This window comes from Mandrillus leucophaeus, unplaced genomic scaffold (assembly GCF_000951045.1).
Source record: "Mandrillus leucophaeus isolate KB7577 unplaced genomic scaffold, Mleu.le_1.0 Scaffold51, whole genome shotgun sequence".
In the NCBI taxonomy this organism is placed as follows: domain Eukaryota; kingdom Metazoa; phylum Chordata; class Mammalia; order Primates; family Cercopithecidae; genus Mandrillus; species Mandrillus leucophaeus.
In genome coordinates, this window is record NW_012105475.1 from 3,679,539 (window position 1) to 3,705,889 (window position 26,351).

Here is a 26,351-nt window from a genome sequence, read left to right on the forward strand (position 1 = left end):
AATATATATATAGTTCTTAGTGCTTTTTTGTGACTTCTTGTTTCCTTTCAACCTAGAAAGTAATTCTTCTTTTTTTCATTTTGAAGAAAAATCACATCATTAGGTTTTCACATTCAAGAGATTTTTTTAAAGTTGCTAAAAGGCACTTATTCTCTCCTATTCACTACATACTGGTTGGGTGATACTGCAGCCCAAGATTTTACCTTTCGTTGAGCAAATGTTTTAGGCATCACAATTCAATATGTTTTTACAGTTCTGTGTTTTCATGACTCCTTATTTGTAATCTGTTGCAATTGAATAAAGGTGCAGGAATGATCTTGCATTAATAAATAAACAAAAAAGATGGATTTATTCAATCCAGGTGACAATAATCAGAAAAAAATTATATGTAAAAACTGGTGACCAAATTATAAGTGGATTTTTTTTTGGTCATTTTTCTATTACTGTTATGGAAGCCAGGTATCACAGTGCAGAAATATTTAATTTCTGTGTTTTCTTCTTTACCTTTTCAGCAGTATTTTTAAAGACAGAATGTAAGTTTTTAAAAGAATGATGCTTTATCAGTCAACTAACCACAGGTCTTCTTTGTACTTGAAAGAGCAGAAAATTGACTTCACATCTTTTGAGGTATCTATGTAGGATTTACCTTTAAAAAAGGAAAAAATGTTTCAAAGGCAAATACAACACAAGAATTGGTAAATCTGATTTCCTACCCAAGGGAAACTAAAAGCTTGACAAATCCTTTGTCAGCTACGAGTTATATTATCAACTGAAAATAAGAAAATACAGATGAAAGCACTATGATTTCATGCAAGTCATGACCAAAGTAACTGTTTATTTGTGAAACATACTGTCTTTTGTTCAGGGCATGAGCTGTAGTATTGTGTGTTTGCCTTTGTAAACAGAGTGTCAGTATATCTAAGAGCAAGACGTTTTATATCCACGGTCTCAGATGAACATCCCTCTCTTGATTTTCTTCATTCTAATGGGTTTTGAAATAATCATTGAAAAGTGGATCACAGCCGTAACTGCCAACATGCAATTTGGTCAAAGAAGCTGTTTAGCTTTCATCCTGTAATCAGAGCTGACAATCTAAGAAGCATAACGGTCTCATGTTAGCTAGATGAGGACTAATAAAAACCCCCAACAGAGTTCAAACAGACACTTAATGCCAAGTCCATCTGGAGAGCTTTTCAAGACCAACTTCTCAGGTGGTGGGTTAATGTGGAACATTATGTGTACACCCCATCCCCACTCGCACACCCATCACACGTTGGAGTGTCTTTCTGATATTTTCCCCCTTGACACAATATGTACAACATTGCATCATTATTGGATTGTTTTTGAAAATATTTGAAAACTGAGATAGATTAGAGTGACTACTGAACTCTCAATTTACACAAATCAGTATAAACATGCCCATTTTCAGCCCTGTATCAGTACTGAGAAAGATGAGTGCTTTTGTTTCTGGTAAGTTTTTCTATTTAAATATAGCACAGAAAAAGAAATGGGTGGCAATAATAGAAGACATTTTGTTAAAGTGCTGTTGAGACATAGCGTGAAATCTAGTAATTATTTAAAACTACATATCTCTCTATATATTTCAATAAATGCTTTAATAAATTTAATTCGGTATTGGGGTAAGTAATGATGGCAAGTACAACATAGAGGTGGCAAGGTGAACCTCCGGGGTCAAACAGAGCTGAGTTCAAATCCAGGCTCAACTGACCACTAGCTGTCTTGTGTGATCCTTGAGTCAGATGCTTAACTTTCTTAACCTTTCTTTCTTCATTTATAAAACAGGAATAAATTATTCTTTTTTCTATTGTGAGGCAAGAATTAAGACACTGTATGTCAAGAATAGATTTAAATTTTAGACTATATATTTTAAGTGTTTTTTCTGAGACGAGTCTGGCTCTGTCGCCCAGACTGGAGTACAGTGGGGCGATCTCAGCTCACTGCAAGCTCCGCCTCCCGAGTTCACGCCATTCTCCTGCCTCAGCCTCCCGAGTAGCTGGGACTACAGGCGCCCGCCACCACGGCCGGCTAATTTTTTGTATTTTTAGTAGAGACAGGGTTTCATCGTGTTGGCCAGGATGGTCTCGATCTCCTGACCTCGTGATCCGCCCACTTCGGCCTCCCAAAGTGCTGGGATTACAGGCGTGAGCCACCCGGCCTTTAAGTGCTTTTAATGTAAAACATGATACTTTAAAATATTACACATGATATTTTAAAAAATTGGAATATAGCCATTAATTGCCTCAAATTTCTACAGGCTCTGGTAGATACGCATTTTTAACAGGCACCACAGTAGTTCTCACGTGGGTGTCTTTGGCCCTTGCTCTGAGAACCGCTGTCCTAACCGCTGTCCTAACTTTGATACTCAATGTGTGGTCCGTGGACTGGCAGCCTCGGCCTCCCGAAGGAGCTTGTTAGATAGAAATGCAGAATTGCAGCCCCATCTCAGACCTACTGAACCAGGATCTGCGCAATCTTAACAAGATCCCAGTGCTTTATACACACAGTAAAGTTCGGGGAGCTCTGATCTACATGCTTCCCAGTTCCTCTGGGACGGCCTGCTGATGGACGGGCCACAGTCACCCAGCGGCAGTGTCTGATGGCACCTGGCAGGGACACCGAGCAGTTCATTCCTTTCCTTCCTGAAAAGTGATGGTTTTGATCAATGACTTGAGCCCTTTCAGCTCTGAAATTATCAGATTTTTAGAATGGCTCTAACATCAATTTCACCTTTCTCTTTTTCCTTTTTATCCGTTTTTCTAAGCCCTTTTCACTTCTCTGGTCTAATTTCAGCTTATACTTAGCTACTCATCAGAACATAGCCGTTAGTAACTTACGCGATCCCTTTCCCTGACACTGAGAACAAATTCCTTCACATTTACTCCACCCCTTCTGCAGCTGAAAACTCATTTCTCCTTCGTTTTACTCGCCTTTCTTTAAATGTTCTCGGTCTGGTTTCCTATTTTATTACTGTTTCCCAAAACAAAAATGTTCATAAATATTTGAAAAGCAAACAACTCCCAGTCGTGACTAAACAAACCTTTGACACATTTTTAAAATAAATAAGATATAAAAGGAAGGCTAACAGAAACCGATGCAGTTATTGATTTAATCACCACTAATGAACTCAGACATCCCTATGTGCATGGTGCACAGGCTGAGGATACACAGATCAGTGGACAGCTCTGCTGACAACTGACTGGGTATTTCAGATCTATAAACTGTAAGGTTCTTGTTTTGTATAAACTAAGCAGAAATGCAAACCCGGAAATTTGAAGTTCTAAGAAAATCCATCAAACTATTCTACCAAAAGTATCTTCTTTCATTTTCTTTTTTCTATTCTTTTTCCTCTCTTCTCCTCTCCTTTCCTTTTTTTTCCTTTCTTTTCCTTTTCCTTTTTTCTTCTCCTCCTTTCTTTCTCTGCCTCTTTTTCCTTCTTTGTTTTTTATCTTATCATACTCACTTTTTTTCCTTACCAAGTAACAGCAACAGAAGGCATTAACCTAGATACAATATAAAACAAGTTAGGAATACTCTTTTATTTATTTATTTATTTATTTATTTATTTATTTATTTAGGTATTTAATAGTGTTGCTTTTGTCATTCAACATGCATAAAATCTGAATTGGGTGAGATAAATCCTCTGGACATTCTCAATCAAATGAATCTTGCATTTTCTTCTTTTAAGTTCTGTGTATGATACTTCTGTGAATTAACAGAAGGCTCCAAGGAACAAACCGTGTTTCTGAATTGTAGCTGGTTTATCACACTCGTGATTAACATCATATCTACATGCTTACATTTTGGCAGCCATTTAAGAAACTTTTCTCCACAGTATTTTCAGAAATCACATATTTATCACACATGAATATTTACTTTATTGTTTTCAAGAACATCCTTTTTGTCCAAAGGACACAATCTGATGCTTGTGAAGGAGCTGAGAATAATTGAGAACATGGAGAACAAAGAAAAAAAGAGGATACATTTCTTCAGGGAAAAAAGTAATGCAGAAAATAAGCACTAGTGGTTTCACAGAAACAGATGTAGCTAAATAATTGTTTTACAGCCTCTAGAAAGACAAATAGAATTCCCAGCTCTTACAACCGGAGGTAGGGAACAGATTCCAATCTGGAATGCAGGAAAATTTATCATGTTTCATTTTATTCTAAGACACATATTTTTTCCTCCCACATTTTAATCATCTTTAAATTGAGATGCCTCTTATGATAAATGTTCTGGTATTGTTTAATAGGAAGCATTTCCCCCTTTCCTTTCCTAGTGGTGGATAAAGTAGTGATGTGGCTTACAAATAATGGTTACTGAGACTCAGTCGAATATAGGTGCAGGGGTGATTTCAGTGAGGCCGGGACCTGTTCTAGCTCCTGTCCAGAGTATTCTAGGGCTGCTCCTGCTTAGGTTGCTGAGGCATAAAGATTCATGAACAGAACTTGTTTACTCTGTAGCCTTTAACCAGGAGTGGGCACATACCGACTTGTATCATTCAGCGATTTCTTTGTTTAAAATGGGTTTAGTTGGAACTTCTGATAGATCCTGGTATTTGCAGTTCTGCTTGCTAGCTAGCACATCATAGTGCCTTGTATTCACCACTGTTTCTGCTCATTAACCCTTCATCTTTTGGGAACAGACCTGTGCTTAGCTTTAAGATGCAATACACATCTTCATTAAGAACAAAGCCATCTAGAGAATAGAACAGTGCCCTAGCCAACAAACCTTTGCACTTAACAGAACCAAACGCTTCTACACCTATTTCTTTGGCCGCAGATTTACAGTTTCTTCTGATCACAAGACTCTTGAAAAGTGCTTATCTCAGGTGAAGGCTGTACCTGAGTCGCGACAGATACCACGCCAGTGACATTTGAGACTTCTGCTTGTCTGTAGTCTTAAAGAGCCGCGCTGAGTGTTGGTGGACCGAGCTGTTGTTTTTGTAGACACTCAATCTTTGTGTCCCCTACACTGCAAGCTTTATGTTGGAAGAACTCTCTTTTATATCTTTTCAAACAGCCAGAAACTTTGGTGCAGTTTAAACTGGAATGCAGAGGGCATATACCTAGGAGAGAAACTGCTACCTCATGGGTTATATGTACATTCCACTTTAGTAGATGTTGCCAAGTCGTTTTCCACTGTGGGTTTACCAGCAATATATGAGAAATTCGTTTGCCCCATGTACCGCACCCCCATCCTTGGAATTGCCTATGGTTTTCACTTTAGTAATTTTTGGATTTGTGGTGGCATCTCATTGTGGCCTCAATTTGCATTTGACTGATGACTGATATACCCATTTATATTCATACTGGCCCATTTGGATACCTGTGTGTGCATGTATATATGATTTTTTTCTTCTGCCATTCAAGTCTTTTGCTTACTTTTCTACTTGGTTACTGTTCTTATTGATTTATGGATGCTATTTATAGAAGTCCTCTTTCTGTCTTATATGTTGTTGCACATTTTTTTCTCCCACCCTGTGGCTTGCACTTTTACTCTCTTAATGGAGCATTTTGACGTAGCCCAATCTGTCAGTTTCCCCGTTTATATTTAGTGTTTTTTTGGGTACTATTTAAAAAGTCATCCTCTACGTTGGAATCATGGAGATATTCTCTCACATTATTTTCTCTCTCTCTCTTTTTTTTTTTCTTTTTGATAGTCTTACTCTGCTGCCCAGGCTGGAGTGCAGTGGCATGACCTTGGCTCACTGCAACCTCCACCTCCCGGGTTCAAGCGATTCTCCTGCCTCAGCCTCCCAATTAACTGGGATTACAGGCATGTACCACCATGCCCGGCTAGTTTTTGTATTTTTAGTAGAGGCGGGGTTTCACCATGTTGGCCAGGCTGGTTTTGAACTCCTTACCTCATGCGATCCACCTGCCTCGACCTTCCAAAGTGCTGGGATTACCCGGTCTCTCATGTTACTTCCTGGGAGCCTTATACATTTACATCTCACATTTAGTTCATCATTCCACCTTGTTGTGAAGGTGGAATCATTCCACCTCGTTGACCTATGCCTCCCATATCTCAGCCTCCTCCCTCTTAAGACAGAAGCCTGCTTCTCCAAGCTGTTCAGGAGTACTGACAACTGCCAACTCGCAGCTGGGACTTCTCTGGGTTTTCCCCTCCTGTTGCCTCCAGAGAGAGTTGCTTTGTCCCAAGTTCTCCCACTTCCCCAGGAGCAGCCTGCATCTGGTGATTGTTCAACGGATAGTGAAAAGGCTTGGCCCCATCACCTAAATTCTGGGCAGTTCTGCAGGTTCAACTCAGCTCCAGAGCAACTCATGTGGCCTCTGTGGCAACTGCATTGCGATTCAATCCTCCCTTCGACTAATCATCTTGACTTCCTCATTTTTCACCTTTTTAATCGTGTTGCAATGGATGAAACTTTCTAGGAGATAAACTTTCCTTTTTTAAAGATTGCTTTTCTTTTGAAAATTAATTAGAAAGTATGTATTTAGATATAATGAATATGGTCATTATTAGAGCTATTAAAATGTTCAAAAACTTTTTAATCATTCACTAATTTTTAACATTTTACTTCTTTAAAAAATAAACTTTATTTTTTAGAACAGCTCTACGTTTATAGCAAAATCTAGCAGAAAATACCGAATGCTCCCATATACTCCCTTCTGACCACACATGCACAGTCCCCACTACTGTTAACATCCCCAGCCAGGGGTGCACATTTATTAAAATCCATAAGCCTATGTTGACATGTGATTATCACCCAAAGCCCATAGTTTACATTAGGGTTCACTCTTGATGTTGTACATTCTGTTGGTTTTCACAAAGGTATAGTGATATCCATCTGTCATTATAGTGAAGCATGATATTTCCCTGATCCCTTTATGGGAGTCACAAAGAGGGTGCCTCGTTTACTCAGCCCGCAGCTCTCAACTCCTTGCGGGAGGCAGCACGTGAGTGAATGAGGTGGGAACTGGAGTGCACAAGCACTGGAACCAGCTGGCTACTTCGGTGCTGGCAGGGGCATGCTCCACTCATTCAGACCTGTTGTGTTCCACCTCTTGTGGAGGGAGCACACAGGTGAGCAGGTGCAGGAGCTGGGGTGAGTGCTCTTAGGCGCCAGCAGGAACAACTTCTGTGTGGGCCCCATAGCAGTGTCTGGTGGGGGTGCCTGTGACCCCTATGTGTTCCTTTCACCATGGCCTTGGTAGCTCATGCCTGTAATCCTAGTACTTTGAGAGTCTGAGGTGAGTGGATCACCTGAGGTCAGGAGTTCAAGACCAGCCTGGCCAACATAGTGAAACCCCGTCTCTACTAAAAAAAAAAATTAGCTAGGCGTGCTGGCACATGCCTGTAGTCCCAGCTACTCAGGAAGCTGAGGCAGGAGAATCACTTGAATCCAGGAGGCAGAGGCTGCAGTGAGCCAAGATTGCACCAGTGCACTCCAGCATAGGCGACAGAGAGCAAAGACGCCATCTCAAAATAAAATAAAATAAAGCAAAAGTTTAAAAAAAATTAAAAAAGAAAGTATTCCCTTTACATTCAGAGATAGTTGAAAGTAGTTATGTCTGAGGGCAAGGAGAGAGTGGTGTAAGAGACAGTGTTATAAGCCTCTCTCTGTTACCTCATTTTTTTAACCCGTGTACACATATCATTTGAAAGAGAAGAAAAAGTCACGTCTTATTTAATCCTGCCCTGAGTTTAAATCCAGCGCAACCAGAGATATAAAATCTTGCATTATTTGCAGTTGTGCCAGTGAGAAAGATTTGGTAAGTGGGCTCACTTGCGTCTTTCTCTTTTTTTTTTTTTTTTTGAGATGGAGTCTCGCTCTGTGGCCCAGACTGGAGTGCAGTGGTGTAATATCAGCTCACTGCAACCTCTGCCTCCTGGGTTCAAGTGATTCTCCTGCCTCAGCCTCTCGAGTAGCTGGGATTCCAGGTGGATGCCACCATGCCCGGATAATTTTTGTATTTTTTAGTAGAGATGGGGTTTCACCATGTTGGCTAGGCTGATCTCGAACTCCTGACCTCAAGTGATCTGCCTGCCTCAGCCTGCCAAAGTTCTGGGATTATAAGCATGAGCCACAGCGCCAGGCCAGGCTCACTCATATCTACATTATCTTTCAGTTATCCAAAGCCTAGATAATCCTTAGAAGTAAAATAATCTCAGTCCTTAAGGCTTGGCTTGCTGAACATAGTGATGAGTACATACTGAGGACACATTCTAGCCCCTTGATTGTTTGTCAAACAACCTTTATTGAGTGTACTTCTGATAGTCACTGGGAAGCTGAAATGACACGCACTTCAGTCATGATGGTGAATTTATGCCACATTTTTAGCTGGGGCCCCATTCTCTTAGACAGAGTCTCAAGTCTATCTCCAGAGTCTTTTTTTTTTCAGGTGGGGCTGTGTAGCTGGAAAAGACTCTAGACTTGACTGTCAGTCTGAGAGATGCGTGATGTGGGAAGAAAGAGTATGTCTAAGAGGGACTGAGATCTTGATTGCCTTGGGAATGGCTAAATTAAAGGGTACTTAAGATAGTTTTCAAGGAGTAAGAATGATGACTTCATAGGGAGATACAATGTTTCTCTGTGGCCTGGTCATGGTCATGGCTGAGGAGTTGAAATATGTTAATCTTTTCTATTGATGATGACTCACTAATTTTTATTGGAGAATTTCTGAGCCTTCCTAGAGTTATTTTTATTTCCATATTGACTATGGTTTTCTTACCTCTTTAACACAGTTCACATTTTTTACATTTTTCTGTTCTAGAGACCATGTATGGGTGCCTAGTTTCATTCTTTTAGTAAGAAATGGCTTGGATAGTCAACTAGGCTGAAGCAGGCGAGGTGCCCACGGACCAAGTGTAGTGATACCAGCCAGTGGTGGAAGGGACACTGGCTCTGCGATGAGAGATGGCCACCGGGTGAATTCCTCTACTTCCCTGGGGCAATTCCTCTACTTCTCAGGCATCCATTTTTTTAAATTTGAAAATGGAAATAATGCTACCTCCTTACCTCCCAATATTGTTGGGAACGTTAAATGAAATAGTGTCTAGTGGAATATTTGCTAAATTTCCAAGACTAAAGGAATGTTAGAAGTTATTATGAGAATGGGGAGAAATAAGAGAAAGCTTCGTCAATTAGTTGATTAGAAATGTAATTTTTGGAACTGTTTCCATTGCTTTAATCTTGTTTGATTTTTTACTATATTTCAAATAGCAAACAATTGAGAGGACCCTTTCCTGAGGGTGAAGAAGGCTACATTGGGCATCTATGAGCTATGATTCGATAGAGACCCTGGGAAATTATTTTTATCACAGGGGTTTATTTTGATGGTACTTCTGAACCATTATTATCTGTGTTAGCTCTATCCAGGCACTTAGTACCACATGGATAGAGTATGATAAAAAATTGTGTTCTGGGAATTACTCTACACAGATGACCTTATGTGAAATTGACTCTAGTAAGCCACTTGAAGTCAGTAATAACAGAGGGGAGTTTGTGGCACTCCATTATTCTCAGAAAGCAGTTACAAGTGTCTGAAAAGAAATCTTGGCCACTTTCATAGTACTGCCTATTCCATAAGCTCTGTAGACTCAACTTGCAATTCTCTTTGATAGCGTGAGAATAAAATCAAAGGATTTATGAATGTCTGCCATGTGGGAGCTATTTTTAAAATTTAGAAGATACTAATTGACCATATATCATGTGCCAGGAGCATTGCTTAGCACTGGGGAGAGATGTCTAAGATGCAGTCTCTTCACTCAAAGAGTTCATAGTCTAGTTTTACCCTTAGGTAGCTATAATAAAAAAAATAGGAGACTGGAGCATTCAAGGAGCACTCAGTGAAGTGGGGGTATACTGACAAGCAAAGGACCGTTAAGAAAAACCTTTGTAAGATGTGCATCACTTGAAGAGACCCTAGAAAGTGTCTCTTACTCATAACTGCATCTTCACTACATGCTGCTAAGTCTTCTTATACTGTTAGAAATCACTTTGTTAGATCTTACATGTATCCCTAAGTAGAAACTGCTAATTTTCTGCATCCCCAGATCATGCGTTAGAGCTTTAAATGTCTGTCAAATCATGGGCTAAAGTTCCTTCAGTTTTTGTATTCTGAGCTATCGATTTCCAATTTAGAACCTGTAAATGCTTTCTCTTCATTTTCAGAGCCCTTTTTATAACCAGTGAGGATCTACCTTTAAGCATCAAGCACCTCTTTCCAAATACCCACAGTTACAATGTATAACCTGTCTTTGACATTGCTTAGAAGGGGTTATTGGGGCCATCTACGTATATTTCAGGGCTTGTAGTCTATCAGTGGACTATGCCCTTCGTTCTTTCCTTTACGTATTTGCTTCTCAGTACAATTCATTCAGAGGCACTTCTGTGACAGCTCTATCAGCCATAATACTCCTGAAACAGACTCATGTCTTTGAACTTCAGAGATCTAAAAGCAAGAAAGTTCTTGTGATCCTCAACCAATAGCTCAGGAATTCTCCTCTATACTTGTCCAAAAAAATTTGAAACTTTTTTTTTAATAGCCAGCCTCCTCAAATGTTGGGCAACATGACTGCTTTTCTTAATGCTTTGCACTTCACAATGTACTTTAAAAAAATAGCTCAAGATGTGAGTTCTCAGGTACTTGATGTATTATTCAGAACAAATTCGTTTGAAGGTGCATCAAGACCTTACTGTCGGAGCCACTATTTCATGTTTCCTTTGTTTTAATTCACTCAGTATCTGGGTCTGAGAGTCTAGAATTCATAGCGATGTGTTCATTCTGTTGAGGAAAAGTGCCTTTTGAAACATCATTCAAAAAAGCAGAAGGCTTGCTTTCCTTTCTTTGTAGCCTTTGCTTAAAGAACTTAGTGAATTGAGTCTACTGAGAACTTTCATGTGGCCTGAAAACGGTATCTATACCTTTCCACCACACCCCACACTCTTGCATCGTTTAACCATTGCCACAAGTGAGGAAGGCAACAGGATCTTCAAGAATCCACAGTTTTGACCATTCACTGAGTACTGGCGTTCATATTCTCAAAGGGTTAAAGTATTTAATGGGACTCTTTATGTCCTAATCTGGAAAAGTCATATTCAATAACAATTTAGAATTTGGAGTCCCCTTTAATTTTCTCTCTTGCAAATTTGACTAGCAATTAATATGAAATGGAGTTAGCGTTTGTGAAAGTTCCTGCAAAAGTCAAATTAGACACAGTAGAAAATGTAGCCTATGCCTCATGGATATCAGCATTGAAGTGTTGTGAAGTCAGACTAAAGCAACCTTCAAAACGTGTTTTGTTAGAGCTCAGCATGGAGGCAATGCTTTTGACCTTGACTGTTAATTTGCAAAATGATGCATCCAGAGCAGTATGGTAACCAAGGGAAAAATAGCCGCCTTCTTGGCCCCTTGCCTGAGAGCACAGCCTCAGAGTTATGCTGGCAAATTGAAGCAGTCAGCCTGACGTCAGAAACCATGCTTCAGTGTGCAAGAGGTGATTGTGAAAGGCAACAGTCACCAGGATGCTTACATTTTAGGTGAAGCCACTATAAGCTGACTTCCTGCATCATAAAGAAAAACTAGGGGAAGCTGGTTGTTTTCCATTCAACAGTGTGCCTGCCACCCACTCAAATCTCTGCTTCCTTACAATAACGTGTATTCAAGATGAGAAATATAGATTGACTCTTTGCACCTCATTAAGCTCATCCTCTTGTCTTCCAAGCAGGAGCTTATAAAAACTGTGGTAACTGCTTGAAATTATGTCACTGTCCACTGAATAAGTAAATGCAGTTAAAAAATCTTCGTAACAGTGTTGTTTGAGAAGCTTTATAGCCAAGTTTTTGCTTTATTCGTAAGGCTTCATCGGTACAACCTGCAAGTAGCAGAGGTCAATTCTTTCCACATTTCTTATGTGTGTATGTGTGTGTGTGTGTGTGTGTGTGTGTGTGTGTGAGACAGAGAGAGAGAGAGAGAGAGAGAGAGAAAGAGAGAGAGAGAGAGTAGGGTCTTCAATGTGCCTCGGAGTCATGGAAACAGCATAATTTGGCTTGGCAATGTGTTCCTTTATAGTAGAATTTTCCTGAAGATTGCAGTAAGATATTATGGAAAGAATTCTAAACTTGTTCTTGTATCTTACGATTTTGTGATCTTGGAAAGGTCACTTGGATGTTCTGATCTGGAATTCAGTTTCCTTGTTTATGACAGCAGGCTTGGATTAGAAAAAGTCTCAGCTTTCAACCCCAAACTCTGTTACATTCTACTGTACTATTAAAGTGAAGATGTACAGCCCTGTGTAACAAACACATGCATGGGAGTCCGACTAACCTGGGTTTTAATCTCTGCTCTGTTCCTTATTTGCCATATGAACCTAGGAAACCTTCACTTTTCTGATGGTCGATTTTTTCATCTTTAAAATTGGAATGATAGCATTCCTTCAGGATGGTTGGAAGGTCTAAAAATAATATGTCAGGGAGATAGTATGGTCCCTGGCACAGAGTAGGTATTAAATATTGATAGTTCTAATTATTGACACTATGATAAAGATTAGTGTTTTTTAAGTTCGACAATCAGGTGGAACTGAGCTTAGAGGATATGGCTGAATAAAGAGGTGGTTGTTAAATAGGCCAAACGGACCTGGTGACTTCAGTTCATGATGGGACCAGTGTTTGCAGAGCATTTGCATAACTGTGCAAGGTTCATATACTCAGTGTGTGGCAAGTCAATACATTGAGATACCAAGTTGCAGCAGAGAAAGAGATAGAATTGCAAGGCAACTAAATCAGGAGATGGGAGGAAACCGAAAAGCTACCCCCCAAGAAATCTGGGGATAGAGATTTTAAAGGGTTTAAATGAGTGGTGGGAAGAGGTGTGGAGATCAGTGATTTATCCAAGAGTGCAGGGTGAAGTCGTGGGATGGGGACATGAAGGAACTGCATTTTTTTGCTGATTTGGTTTCTTGGTGAGGGTCTTCAGACTGGTTGGTATTAGCCACTCGCTGGAATCCAGAATCTGAAAAACATCTCAAGTAAAAAGTCTGAGGCTTCTGACACTCAAGATGTTGTCTATGAAAACAATGAGGAAGTTGGTGACCTACGCCCCAGTCTATGAGACTTTTGGTTAGTAAGCAGCTCCAGTGAAGTGCGTCAGAGGGAGGCTTGATTAATGCTTAATGGTATTTCAGTCTAGAGCCTGGCAGCCTATTTTTATTAACCCTGTGGAAAGGAATTCATTTGGGATTGAAGACTCTATGTATTTTATTTATTTTGTTCTTCCTGATTCCTTAAGAAAATGTTTCAAAGAAAGCCCTTCTGTCTCTCCGCTCTGCTGTTCCCCAGCTGTCACAAAGATAAACTCAGAGTCATATGGGGGTAATCAGTCCCAATAGCCATGTAATTCCTGTTTATTTACCTATATAAGTAGCTCCATTTCTCCATTGCTCACAATGCCAAAGGCTCAGACTTGGGACGCACTATTGTTGTTCTGTGATTTTAATCTACTGTTAATAAATAATAGTTTTCATTTGTTGGGCTGTAAGTATGCCAGACCTAGTGCTTTAATACAACATACTAATTGTTCTACTTCTGTCCACACAAAAGCCTTTGGGTACTTTTGTTATTCCTCCTTCCATATGAGGAGACTAAGGCTCAGAAAGGTTGAGTAGCTTATACATTTTATTTAGCCTAGAAGTAGGAAGAAACCCATATTTATTTCTGAAATTTGGATTGTTCCCACTAAGATTTACTATATCACATAAAGTCAACCTGCAAACGTTTCTGTTTTTATGCATAAATCATAAATTAAATAGAACTAAAGATAGCTTTTTTCAATATTTTGAGAATTTTTAAACTCAGTTACCTCTGAGATATCTAAAGACACATGGAGGGGAACAACAGACACTGGGGCGTTTCAGAGGGTGAAGGGTGGGAGGAGGGAGAGAACCAGGAAAAATAACTAATGAGTACTTGGCTTAATACCTGGGTGACCAAACTCCCATGACATGTGTTTATCTATACCACAAACCTGCATATGTACTCCTGAACTTAAAATTAAAAAAAAAAAAAAAGACACCCTGAATAGGTTGTCTCTAAAACAGCTTTGACACTGCTGACGGAAATGTCTTGCTAAATCAACCCATTTTAGCAATGAAAGAGCAGTATTTTAAGTATCATACAGTAAAGCAGAGGTTGAATAAGGATCCAATTTTGAACTTCAAATTTCCCATCTGCTCCTTAATCCCCAAGCTACCCGAGTCCTAAATTTATATGGAATCTGAACCTGTATTTCATCTTGGAATGAAAATAAAAAGGGGGGAAAAAAGCAGTTTTAATGATGTCAAAGATTAGGACCTTACGTTTTTTTTTAACCTCAAAATACTTTAGGTCAATTTTATCCCTTCAGCCTGAAAATGCAGATGTATTTCAGTGTTCAGTTCATCCCTATACATCATGAATTTTTAATGCTAATCAAATTCTTTATGGCTCTTCATAAATCTTAAAAAACCTGAGTTGGAGAGCAAATACATAATGTAGCTGAAGTTTATGGGCATCATTTGAGCTGATCATTCACATAAAAAATGCTATAATCATGATTATGAGTAAATGTATTCAGGAAGAGAAGGATGGCAGATAGAACCTTAACCATTTCAATTAATAGAAGAGAATGATTGACACAAACCCTGGTAAACAAGAATAACAATAACCAATCCAAAGCAGCACAAAATCCTAGTGATTCGTAAACAGGACCACTCCTTTCTGAAATGTTTCTAAAATCTTTGTTAGATTGTACATGTATTTTGCAAACAGGATTCTACCCTTCCTCATATGCATGTCATTGGGCAGAGCCCGATATTTTATGATTCAGAGATTTAGAGAACAAACAACAAGCATAGTGTATGAATTAGGTTCTCATAGCAGTAACGCAGCACAACAAACAACTCTCAAATCTCACTGGCTTAAAATTAACAATGATTTATTTCTTGCTCACTGCTCTGCAGTTCAGCTAGTGTGGTTCTGTCTTAGGCTGTGGGTCGAGTTCAAGTCTGTTTCGAAGGTTCTTTGTTCTGAGATCAGTGGTTACCTGTGGCTTGTTCTTCTCATGAAGGGTGGCATAAATTCAAAGGGGTAAACAGAAACATACAATGCTTATAGCTGGCAATTGACACACTTTCACTTCCACCCACATTCCATCATTAAGGGCAAGTCACATAGCCCAAGTCCAACATCACTGGAGCAGTGAAGTATTTGCTATGGCTCACCCTATGGTGAACCATGACAAAGACAATAAAGGGATGAAACAATGAGCAATCTAGCATAAGTACAACAATACAGCATAAACAGTGACTAAGTGTTAAGCTTTTTGAAGACACAAAGAAAGTAGAGCCATAAAGTTTACAACTGTGCTCTGAGCTGTGCATGTATCACTGCTGTTTCCAGTCACACTTGGGCTTGGCTCCTGTTTGTTTAGTTCCCTGGAAATCCTAAGGAAAATGGGTATATGGAGGGAGAATAAAGAAAGCGGACATTCAGTGAGAAAGTTTTAACTGGTAGACTTCCATTTGTGGCAGCAAAGACACTTTATTAGATGTGCTACTGAATCAGCTCAGCCCCAGAACTTCAGAGCTGCCCCTGAGTCTGATGATAGTCTTCTCATTGACATATGTACTTCTTGAGTGCCTCTCAAGTTCATGGCACTGAGCTAGGTGCTTTGGAGAAGAAGGGAAGTAGTAGGGAAAATTAGGAGAGGATTTAGTAAATGCAGATAAGAGAAAATATGAAGTTTTGCACATGGAAAATGGTGAGGGGAGTAAAGAGGATTGATATTCAGGTGCCAACACTCCTGAGGAAATAGGAGTATGAGAGAATGTTTTTGATGAGAATGGGAAGACAGTAAAGCAGGATTCAGTGATTCATTTATTTAGCAAATATTTGTGAGCATCTCCAATGTTCCAAATCAGAAGCTGTATTATGAGTTAAAATGCAAAGGATAAGAAGACACAGTCCTTATCCTCAAGTCACTGACTGGGGAGCATACAAGTGGATAGGTAATTATTAAACCATCTTTTTAGTGTGAAGATAGTGAGACTATGAAGTCTTTCAAGAGTCTAAGGAAAGGTATGTAATTCAGGTCTGGGAAGTTGGTAAAAGCTTTTAGGACATTAAGCCAGACTCGAAAAGGACTTATGATGATGATCTAGGCTTCAAAACAAAAATATTAGTGATAGTAGAGGAAGAAAGTCTAGAAGTAGCAAAAGTGAGCAAGGAGTTTACAGCATTCTGAACTGAATTGGTGAGAATGGAAGAAATAATAGCTTCCATAGAAAGGAAAGTCATATCATTTGCTGATGTTTCAATTACAGCTCACAGGTAAGTAAGTCTTAGCCAAGAATTTTTCCAGCATATCAGTAAATCCAAGGGATAATGGAATGATCTAATAGGATACTCAGTAGAAGGGGAGGATGGGGCTTGGTCAGATAGTGTAAGAGTTGGTTGTCCTACTGTTCAGTCCATTCTTAGATTACAGAAATAGAAGAGCAGGTATCAAGGCTTTGCATGTGCTCATGAGATTCCACCTGGAGTTTTTAGTGTGGGAGTATACTAGTCAGGGTGTCCAGAGAAAGAGAACCAGTAGGATGTTGTGGAGGCCAAGAGAGAACTTCCTCTTGGCCCTACGAAGTTTGCTGGGAAGTCGACTCACAAAAGGCAGATTAATTGGGGAAAAGGCATATGAATTTATTTTACATGTATACACAGGAGCCTTCAGAATGAAGACCCAAAGATGTGGGGGAAAATATCCATTTTTATGTGTAGGTTCAATAAAATATGGACATCCCTGTAGAAATATGGCTGGACAAAAAGGTATTACTAGTACTAATGGACTGAGTGGGGAAACCCCGCAAGGCCTGTCTGTTGAGATTCTTCTTGGCCTGTCTGAGCAGCATTCCTTCCTTCTGGGTATGGGACAGACCTCTCTCTGGAATGGGGGTCTTAGAACCTACAGTCAAACAAGGTAGTCAAATAATTTCTCTAGGCCCAGTTTTTACACAGATAAAGCAGAAGAAAAGTTAGATCCCATTTTTCAGTTTTATGGCTGGCTTAGGGGAAAAGGAATCCTGGTTTCTATGACTTGCCTTGGGGAAGAGGAATACTAGTTTATATGGCTAGCCTTAGAGAAGAATGGGACAGGGAGACAGGAGGGTAAGAGAAGGTCAGAGAAAAACTTTTGCCTGCATGGCTTCATTTTGGGGTATTGTTTCTGGCTTCAATAAATATACATATATTTATTATAAGGAATTGGCTCATACAATTATGGAGGCTGAAAAGTCCCACAAATTGCCATTAGAGTCCCAGGAAAGCCCACAGTGTAATTCAATCTGAATCTGAAAGCCTGAGAACCAGGGGAGTCACTGGTGTAAATCCTGGTTCTAAGGCCAGAGAGATGAGATGTCCCAGCTCATGCAGGCAGACGGGAAGCAAAAAGAGTAAATCCCTCCTTCCTCCACCTTTTGTTTTATTCAGACCCTCAACAGATTGGATGAGGTCACAATGGGGAGGGCAATCTACTTTACTGAGTCCACCCATTCATATCCTAACACCCAGAAATCATGTTTAATTGAGCATCCTGTGGCCAGTCACGTTAACACATAAAATCAACCATCACTGGGAGGATCCTATTAATAGCTATGTAGATGAATTAATTAAAGTAGTTCAGAGGTCGGAATCATTTTGATTGGGGCTGGCCAGTGGGAGGGTGCTGAGACCATCTTGGTCGTGGAGACGCTAACCTAGTGGCACTACAGGAATTAAAGACACACACACACAGAGATACAGAGTGTGGAGTGGGAAATCAGGGGTCTCACAGCCTTCAGAGCTGAGAGCCCCGAACAGAGGTTTACCCACATATTTTTTGACAGCAAGCCAGTCATAAGATTTACTAAAAGTATTCCTTACTGGGAAATAAAGGGATGGGCTCTGGCTAGTTGTCTGCAGCAGGAACGTGTCCTTAAGGCACAGATCGCTCATGCTATTGTTGGTGGTTTAAGAACCCCTTGAGTGGTTTTCCACCCTGGGTGGGCCAGGTGTTCCTTGCCCTCATTCCAGTAAACCGACAACCTTCCAGCACGGGCATCATGACCATCATGAGCATGTCACAGTGCTGCAGAGGTTTTGTTCATGGCCAATTTTGGGGCCAGTTTATGGCCAGGTTTGGGGTCCTGTTCCCAACAGGAGGGTTTTGTTAGGCCTTGAACAATGAGTAGTTTAACTGGGCAGAAACAGGAACTCGGTTATCCTCATCTCCAAATCCTTGCTTGTGGTATACTGTTCTTACCAGGAATATTTTTTTCCTTCTCTCACTGCTTTGTCCAAATCCTATTCATCCTACAGGGGTCAGTTGCACTTTAGCGCCTCTGTGGAATGCTTCCTCACCGTTCCAGAACACATTCACTACCATTTTCTTAAAAATGCCACTTAGGGTCTGTCCCATTCCTTCTCAATTGTATTATGTGTTCTTTCTTAATTTAGTAATGATTTCATTAAAGTATATCCCGTCTCTTCAAGTACTTTGCATGTTCTTGGGAGGCACGGGAGCATGCTGCGCATTGCTTCTACCACTGGGTTTTGAACACGGGCATGAAACCATCCCCGCAGGGTTGACAAGTATTGCGTGCCAGGTTCTGGGCAGAATATAGTTATAACTCAGCCTTAATCAGGCTGCACTTTGGCCCACTTCCTTGTTGCTAGAAGTCACCTAGCACTAGGTACTGACCGTTTGTATCCCGGTAGTGCCTACAGATAGGATCTCAGACATTAGAATCATGAGGCTTTTGTTTAAGAATTGCTTCAGATGTTTTCAGATCATGAATTCCAGTGGAATGGCTGACTCCCACCAGTTTGAAGACCCCCACAGAGAAACAGAATCAGCATGAGAATACAGTTTCTTCTTCTCCCTGTCCCATGACTTCACCCCACACTCTTCAGTCAATCAGTGATCACCACACTTGGGCCCACTCCAAAATCCTTAAAATCTCTAGCTCTAAACTCTTTGAGGAGGTGGATTTGAGGTTTCCTCCCATCTCCTTGTTCGGTGACTCCAACATTAAACCTCTTTCTCTGCTGCAACCTGGTGTCACTATGTATTGACTTGCGCTGTACATCAGGCAATGAGCCTGTTACAGTTGCAGGAACTTAAAGGATATTTAGTGAATAAATAGGAAAAGAAGGTGGTGACTAAAAACACTGGTGGGGAAATAATGCATGAATTTAGGGTCTGGTGGAAACTGTCTAAATGAACTTAAATAGGACTTTTCTACAAAGTGAGAAGAAAAAAATTTCTTTGGTGGATTTTCTAATGTATAATTTAAAGCCTTATTGTATTAGTATTTAGCCACTTTCTTTCACATTTGGGGTGATTTTACTTTGTGTGGGTTGTTATGACTTCAAGTAAGAAATATTACAAATGTTGTGATTTTAGCGCTTTTAAGTTATGTAGCTACAAGTATGTTCAGAGTGCTTTTTCATTATGGAATACATTTGTTGGGGATCTTCTAAATGCTTAATAATCATAGCTCAGACTACTTAGCTTGGTTTTGAGAAAAAAAGAAAAAGACAAATCTAGATAAGAAGAAGCATGGAATTAAACATTTTCAGGAATAAAAAGGTAATGCAAGGAGATATTTAATCTCAGATGATTTGGGACAAATTCTGGAATATTGACCATATTCAAGCAACAGATATTTTTAACGTAGTTTTGTTGCTGGAAAGGGGTCCTGATCCAGACCCCAAGAGAGGGTTCTTGGACCTTGCACAAGAAAGAATTTGGGGCAAGTCCATAAAGTGAAAACAAGTTTATTAAGAATGTAAAGGAATAAAAAATAGCTGCTCCACAGGTAGAACAGTGGCATGGGCTGCTTAACTAAGTATACTTACAGTTACTTCTTGATTATATGCTAAACAAGGAGTGGACTATTCATAAGTTTTCCTGAAAGGGGTGGGCAATTCCTAGAACTGAAGGTTCCTCTCCTTTTTAGGCCATATAGGGAAACTTCCTGACATTGCCACGGCATTTGTAAACTGTCCTGGCACTGGTGGGAGTGTCTTAGCATGCTAATGCACTATAATTAGCATGTAATGAGCTGTGAGGAAAACCAAAGGTCATTTTCATTTCTTGGTTTTGGTGGGTTTTGGCTGGGTTCTTGACCACACCCTGTTTTATCAACAAGGTCTTTGTGACCTGTGTCTTGTTCTGACGTTCTATCTCATCCAGTGACTTAGTGTGCCTAACCTCCAGTGAATGTAGCCCAGTAGGTCTTAGCCTCATTTTATCCTGTCCTTATTCAAGATGGAGTTGCTCTGGTTTAAATGCCTCTGACAGTTTGACAACATGACCCTAGAATTGTATGACGTCTTATGCCACTGTCTCATTTTACAAGTGAGAATATATAAGAGGCCTTTTCAAAATCGTAGAACATATAGTGTCAGGACTTCAAATTCTCAGCCCCATCTTCTTTTTTTTCGTGTACAAATAATATCATTTGTTTTAGCATAAATAGTTGGGTGAGAGTCTTTCAACTTGAGATACCTACCTGCATTCATCAAACTTTTTTAGGGGCTTTTGGCAAATTGCTTTCTACATGCATGCCTCAATGTCCTTATCTGTAAAAATTAATATAACTTTCTATATGTGTGCCATGATGTCCCTGTTTGTAAAAATTAACATAGTATTTGGCTTCTAAAATCTCTAAAAATCATTATAAGGATTAGTGAGAAAATGCCTCAAAAATATTACGTTCTTCATCTGGAAAATTAGGAGGTTGGTTGAAACGGATGCTATCATTAGCTAGTATTTCTAGCTCTAAGAGAGTATTTCTAGCTAAGAGAAATACTCTAAGCTAGTATTTCTAGCTCTAAGAGAGACCCACTATTTCTGTATAAGATGAGAACACCTCTTGTCCCCTACTTTTCCTTGCTGAGTTAAGTTCATCTTTTGAAGCTCAATACAGTGGACTCAGCTTCCTCTTATTGCCCCTGGTTGGAGGTGGGCAAACCTCCTTGAATCACCTGTGTATGCTGCTAGCATTTTCCTAAGTGTGTTAGTCTTCCTCTATTTGAATGAGTTATTTCATGTTGGATACTATGTTTAATTTTTCTTTGTAACACAGATGCCTAGCACAGCATCGGGAATGAAATGGGATCCAAATACGTATTTATCAAATCAGTGAAAAACCTAAGATTCTTTCAGCTTCTGCAGATGCCAGTGATGAATTGTTATCACTTAGACATAAATGATCAGTGTGTGTGAAATTCTAGATGATTAAAGTATATTTTAAATGGAGGGCAACCTCTCTGATCCGAGAATTATAGCCATTTCACCCTCTAGCAAATAAAAGTTTGTATTTAAAACAACTCACCTGCTAATTAGTAGTTACTTGTATGTAAGTGGAGAACCATAAAGGGAGGGGCCATATAATCAAAGATAGTGGAAGTGAAACCACCCACACAGAGTTAACAAGAATTACATGCTGGGTCCTGGACAAAATTATAGTTATAATTAAGCATTCATCAGGCTGCATATTGGTCCACTTCCTCGTGGCTTCTTGCTAAGTGAAGGGAAATTCACCTAGCACTACATACTGACTATTTGCATCGCCATTGTTCCTATAGATAGGATCTCTGATGTTAGAATCACGAGGATTTTAAGAATTGCTTAGGATGTTTTTTAGATCCTAAATTCCAGTGGAACAGCTGACTCTAACCATTCAAAGACTCCCACAAAGGAACAGGATCAGCATGAGAATACAGGGTCTTCATCTCCTTGTCTGGTGACTTCACACCACACTCTTTGACCAATCAAGAATCTCCACACCTCTGGTCACCTGTTGGTCCAAACCCCTTAAAATCCCTAGCCCCAAACTCCCCGAGGAGGTGGATTTGAGGTTTCCTCCTGGCTTCTCATTTGACAGCCTTATGATTAAACCCCTTTTTCTGCTGCAACACACTGTCTCAATGTATTGACTTGCCATGCATCAGGCAACAAACCCGTTTTGGTTGTAGACAAGAATAGAAGGGTGAGCTCAAGGTAACACTGTTTATGTAAACTAAATCTATAATCATTACTGTAATAAATGTAGTGGTAACTATTGCCATTAGATTGCCACATTTTATATAATGATTATTGAAATATTCTTTTTTTGTGAGCACAATGAAAACATGTTTATTCTTGAAGAAATATTAATGAAGATTGGAATAGTGCGTATTGTCAACAAAAAGAGTCAAACTCTGTAAAATTTTTGAAGAGATTTATTCTGAGCCAAATATGAGTGACCATGGCCCATGAGACAGCCCTCAGGAGGTCCTGAGAACATGTGCCCAAGGTGGTTGGGGTACAGCTTGGTTTTATATATTTTAGAAAGGCATGAGACATCAGTCAAATACATTTAAGAAATACATTGGTCTGGTCCAGAAAGGCTGGACAGCTCAAAGCAGGGGCTTCCAGGTTATAGGTGAACGTAAACATTTTCTGGTTGGCAATTGGTTGAGTTTGTCTAAAGACCTGGGATTGATAGAAAGGGAATGTTCAGGTTAAGATAAAGATTGTGGAGACCAAAGTTCTTTTGACGTCTTATAGTGGCTGTCCTTAGAGACAATAGATGACAAATATTTTCTTTTCAGGTCTTAGTTAATTTCTTTAGGATTGGAAGGGTCTGGAAGAAAAAGATCTAGCTATGTTAACAGAGATTCTTTACAGATGCAAATTGTCCCCCCACAAAGAACAGCTTCGCAGGGCCATTTCAAAATATGGCAAAGAAACATGTTTTGGGGTAAATTATTTTGATTTTCTTCCTTGTCTCGGAATGTTCTGCCAGAGTCAGGTTGGAAGGTAAGTCACAATAGATAGGGTTAAATAAACCTTATCTGATGACAATTTATGGTTTGTAGGGCATGACTCCCCAGACCCCTTAGATAGGAATTTAGGCAAGATAAAAAACCAGAGTTTAGTCCTCAGTAGCCCCTCGTGGTCAAAAAACATTCCATAGAATGCATATGCAGGCCAATAAACAGCAGCAGGTTCCTCTGGAAAGGTTCATTCCTAGAGTTAGCTGATTTGGTCATTTGACAAGGTCCTACAGTGCCAGGAAGGCTCATTCCTAGAGTAGTCTGGTTGGTGGCAATAGTTTTAAATATCAGCAATTTGTATCATGATGGGGAGGACACAGGCTGACCTGATGTAGCAGCCAACTCTTTAAGGTATGAGATGGAGTCAGGCCTAGGGTTTGGTCTAAAAAAAAATCCCAGATCAGATTCATTTTGCAAGCTATCATGATCTGGGTCTTCAACTGTGCCTTTTTCCTTTTGCTGTATCTGACATAATATTTACAAGAGCTATATAATACTAATACAGTGACAAATATCATATAGATAGTGAAGATTAGGCATCCAAGAAGGTTATAGGTAGAGTCAGAGAGCAGTAAACAACCTAATGAGCCAAAATACCACTGTGTGCATTGTTATCTTCTTTGATTGGACTCACACTGTGTTTGCCCTCTTTATCAAGGCTCATTTGAACTTTATAATAAGTCTTATTTGAAGATTGTAGGACCAACATTAAATCAGAATCCAATACATTTAATCTCTCTTCCGGCCAATTTATCTCCATAGGTACAACATCCTGAGGAGGGTTTAAATCAAATGCAAGAAATACCCTGCCTGGTCCTCAGTGTCTAAATTGTTATAGACTTGTTAACAGTAGACAAATCTATTTTTTCCACCACTTTTGTATTGCACCATATACTTGGGAAATAAGAGGAGGTTTTGTCACAGGAGAAGTCATATGATTCTATAGTGTCATTTTGTTTTTGTCCCTCGGGAGAACTCCCTATGGCCGAGGGCCTTAAGAGTCGAAAGACTCACAACCAATTAATTGTTCTAGGCCAGATAAAAATGGATGTGGACAGGCATTCATTACTTCTTATAATTATTATTTTAAAGAAGGCCAACGACAAAACCAAAAGGCAAAGTTACAAGACTGACTTATTTTTTAACGTCTATATGTTGAGCTACTGTTAGCTCGGTTTTTGTTACATACTTACAATAATTAACTATCTAAAACATATACATTGTTCTGAAAAATAATTTAAAAATATACAGATAGATTTGTCTTCACAACTCATATTTGGGAGTATTATACCCAGGAGGCTTTGTTACAAGGTATTTTCATTCTGTTAGTAAAGAATTTCCTTTAATTCTATAGTAAGCAGACAATTTTTATGGTTGGGGTGGATGAAAAAGTGACACATATTAGTTTAGAAGGCAACTAATCTTGTCTTACCAGCTGTTTCGGCATTTTTTTACCCCCTTCTTGATTTGGAGGGTTTGACCTTGACCTGATTTTATCCCTCAAAACCAGCCCTTACAATCTTTTGCACCCACCTCTTCCATGATAGTCCCTGGGCCTAGACGAAGGCAGCTTGTGTAGTTTTAACAGCAGAGCATTAGCAGTGAAACAGATCCAGGCCCGGTGGGATGCCAGATGAGGAAGATTCATATCTCTGGTCTTCAGGATACCGTTATTTTGGTTTCCTTGGAAGTAAAACAAGGAGAGATAAATAACATTTATTATTTGACAATTATAAGTGTAATTTGTATGTCAGAAGAGGAAAAGGAGCCTATTCCATTAGGGCACAAACTAAAAATAAAAAGAAAAATTATAATCTGGTACTTTCTAGAGGATTATTGTAGCCAAGGAATAATTTAATCTGCACTCAAAAAGTTAAGACTGAAATCTAGTATTAATGTTATGCTTTTCCCTTGAAATGAAATTTTTTTAACTACTATTGAACTTATGCAGACAACTATGCAGACAACTATAATGTCATAAAATTACAATCTGAATTTTGGAGAACTCAGGAAAGTAAATTTGCTTAAAAAAAACATACTTTACCCAAGTAATGTAAAAGAAAAAGATTTTCTTGACCCTTCTTTAACCAGAGCTTTTAAAACAAGATGTTTACCTCGGAAGTGCCATTTACAAACCAAACAGCTCATGAGAGCTGCTAGTCACTGTAGAATTTAGCGGTTCCTCACAACTAGTTCTAGAAAAGAGGCTCTCTGCTTATTAGGTAGCAAGATTTTATGTAAACCATTTTTATTTTATGCTGGAACTCTTTTGGAAAACATTATTTCCATTAAGTTGGGGGTAGCTTTAGTTAATATTCCAAAGCAAGGCAGTAAATGTCCCATCAAGTAGAAATTCTCTAGTTCAGTCATTGTCAATTGAAAGGTACTTACAGTTTTTGCCATCGGCCCCAGTAAAAGCTCCACAAAAAGGGCTGTGCAGTGGAGGATTCACCCTGACTAGCACTCCAGCTTTTACCCTATATTTTGCGGGCTTAGACAATTTACTAGTTCCCATTTAGCATGTGCAATTAAATATTCCTTAAAAGAACAGATTTATATGCCTCGGTTTATAGTACTAGACAGAGTAAACACCCCCTAGTTAGATACAGTATTCATTTTCATAAGACTTTTAGGCAAGGGGGTTACAACTACCTTACATAAAGCTTGCTTAAACATCTTAAATTTTATAATTCTATTAACCTATCTGTTTTTATGTTCTGGTCTCGGGAACCCTTTTTTACCCCCAGACTATTTTACCTTTTCTGGTGAAAAGGGTTGGGCTCCCAGCAGGGAGATGCATATGTAAGACCTATGAGGGGCAGCAAATTTGAAAAGGCTTCTTAAACAGTCCTATAATTCTATGGGAGGGGCACCCATGTAAAGGGGCCCCAGTTAACCCCTCAGTTTACCATGACCCAGGTAATAGGCATATTTGGTGGAAGGATATTCCAGTTATCATAAAGCTAGTCCAACATGGCTTATGTATAAGGCATATCAGCTGCTTCATCTGGAGTGTTTTGCTTGGTATTTTATAGGGAGAGTTGGGCAGTCCCCTTCTCAGGGGAAACAGACATTACAATGGCATTATCTGGCCCACTAGGCGGATTGCTGTCTCAGGAACAACCCCATGTGCGTTTGGATCGCATATATTCAGAGACTGTTCAGTAATGAGCTGTGTGTCCTGCATTAATCCCCAAAAAAAGCTCTTAAATTCTGTAGCACTTAAAATTAAGAATTTTGTCCTTAAAGTGGTTATTTGTACAATCCACTATAGTAAAGATTTTTTTTAAGAAGCTGAATGATACCAGTCTACAAAATGGAACAATTCCTTTACATTACACCCTTTGATTTTAAATAGTTACTTGGTTTTGCCCTTACTCCATATTAACTCTTTTCTTTTCTTTTCCTTTTTCTTTTCTTTTCTTTTTTTCTTTTGTTTTCTTTCTTTTCTTTTTTTTTGAGATGGAGTTTC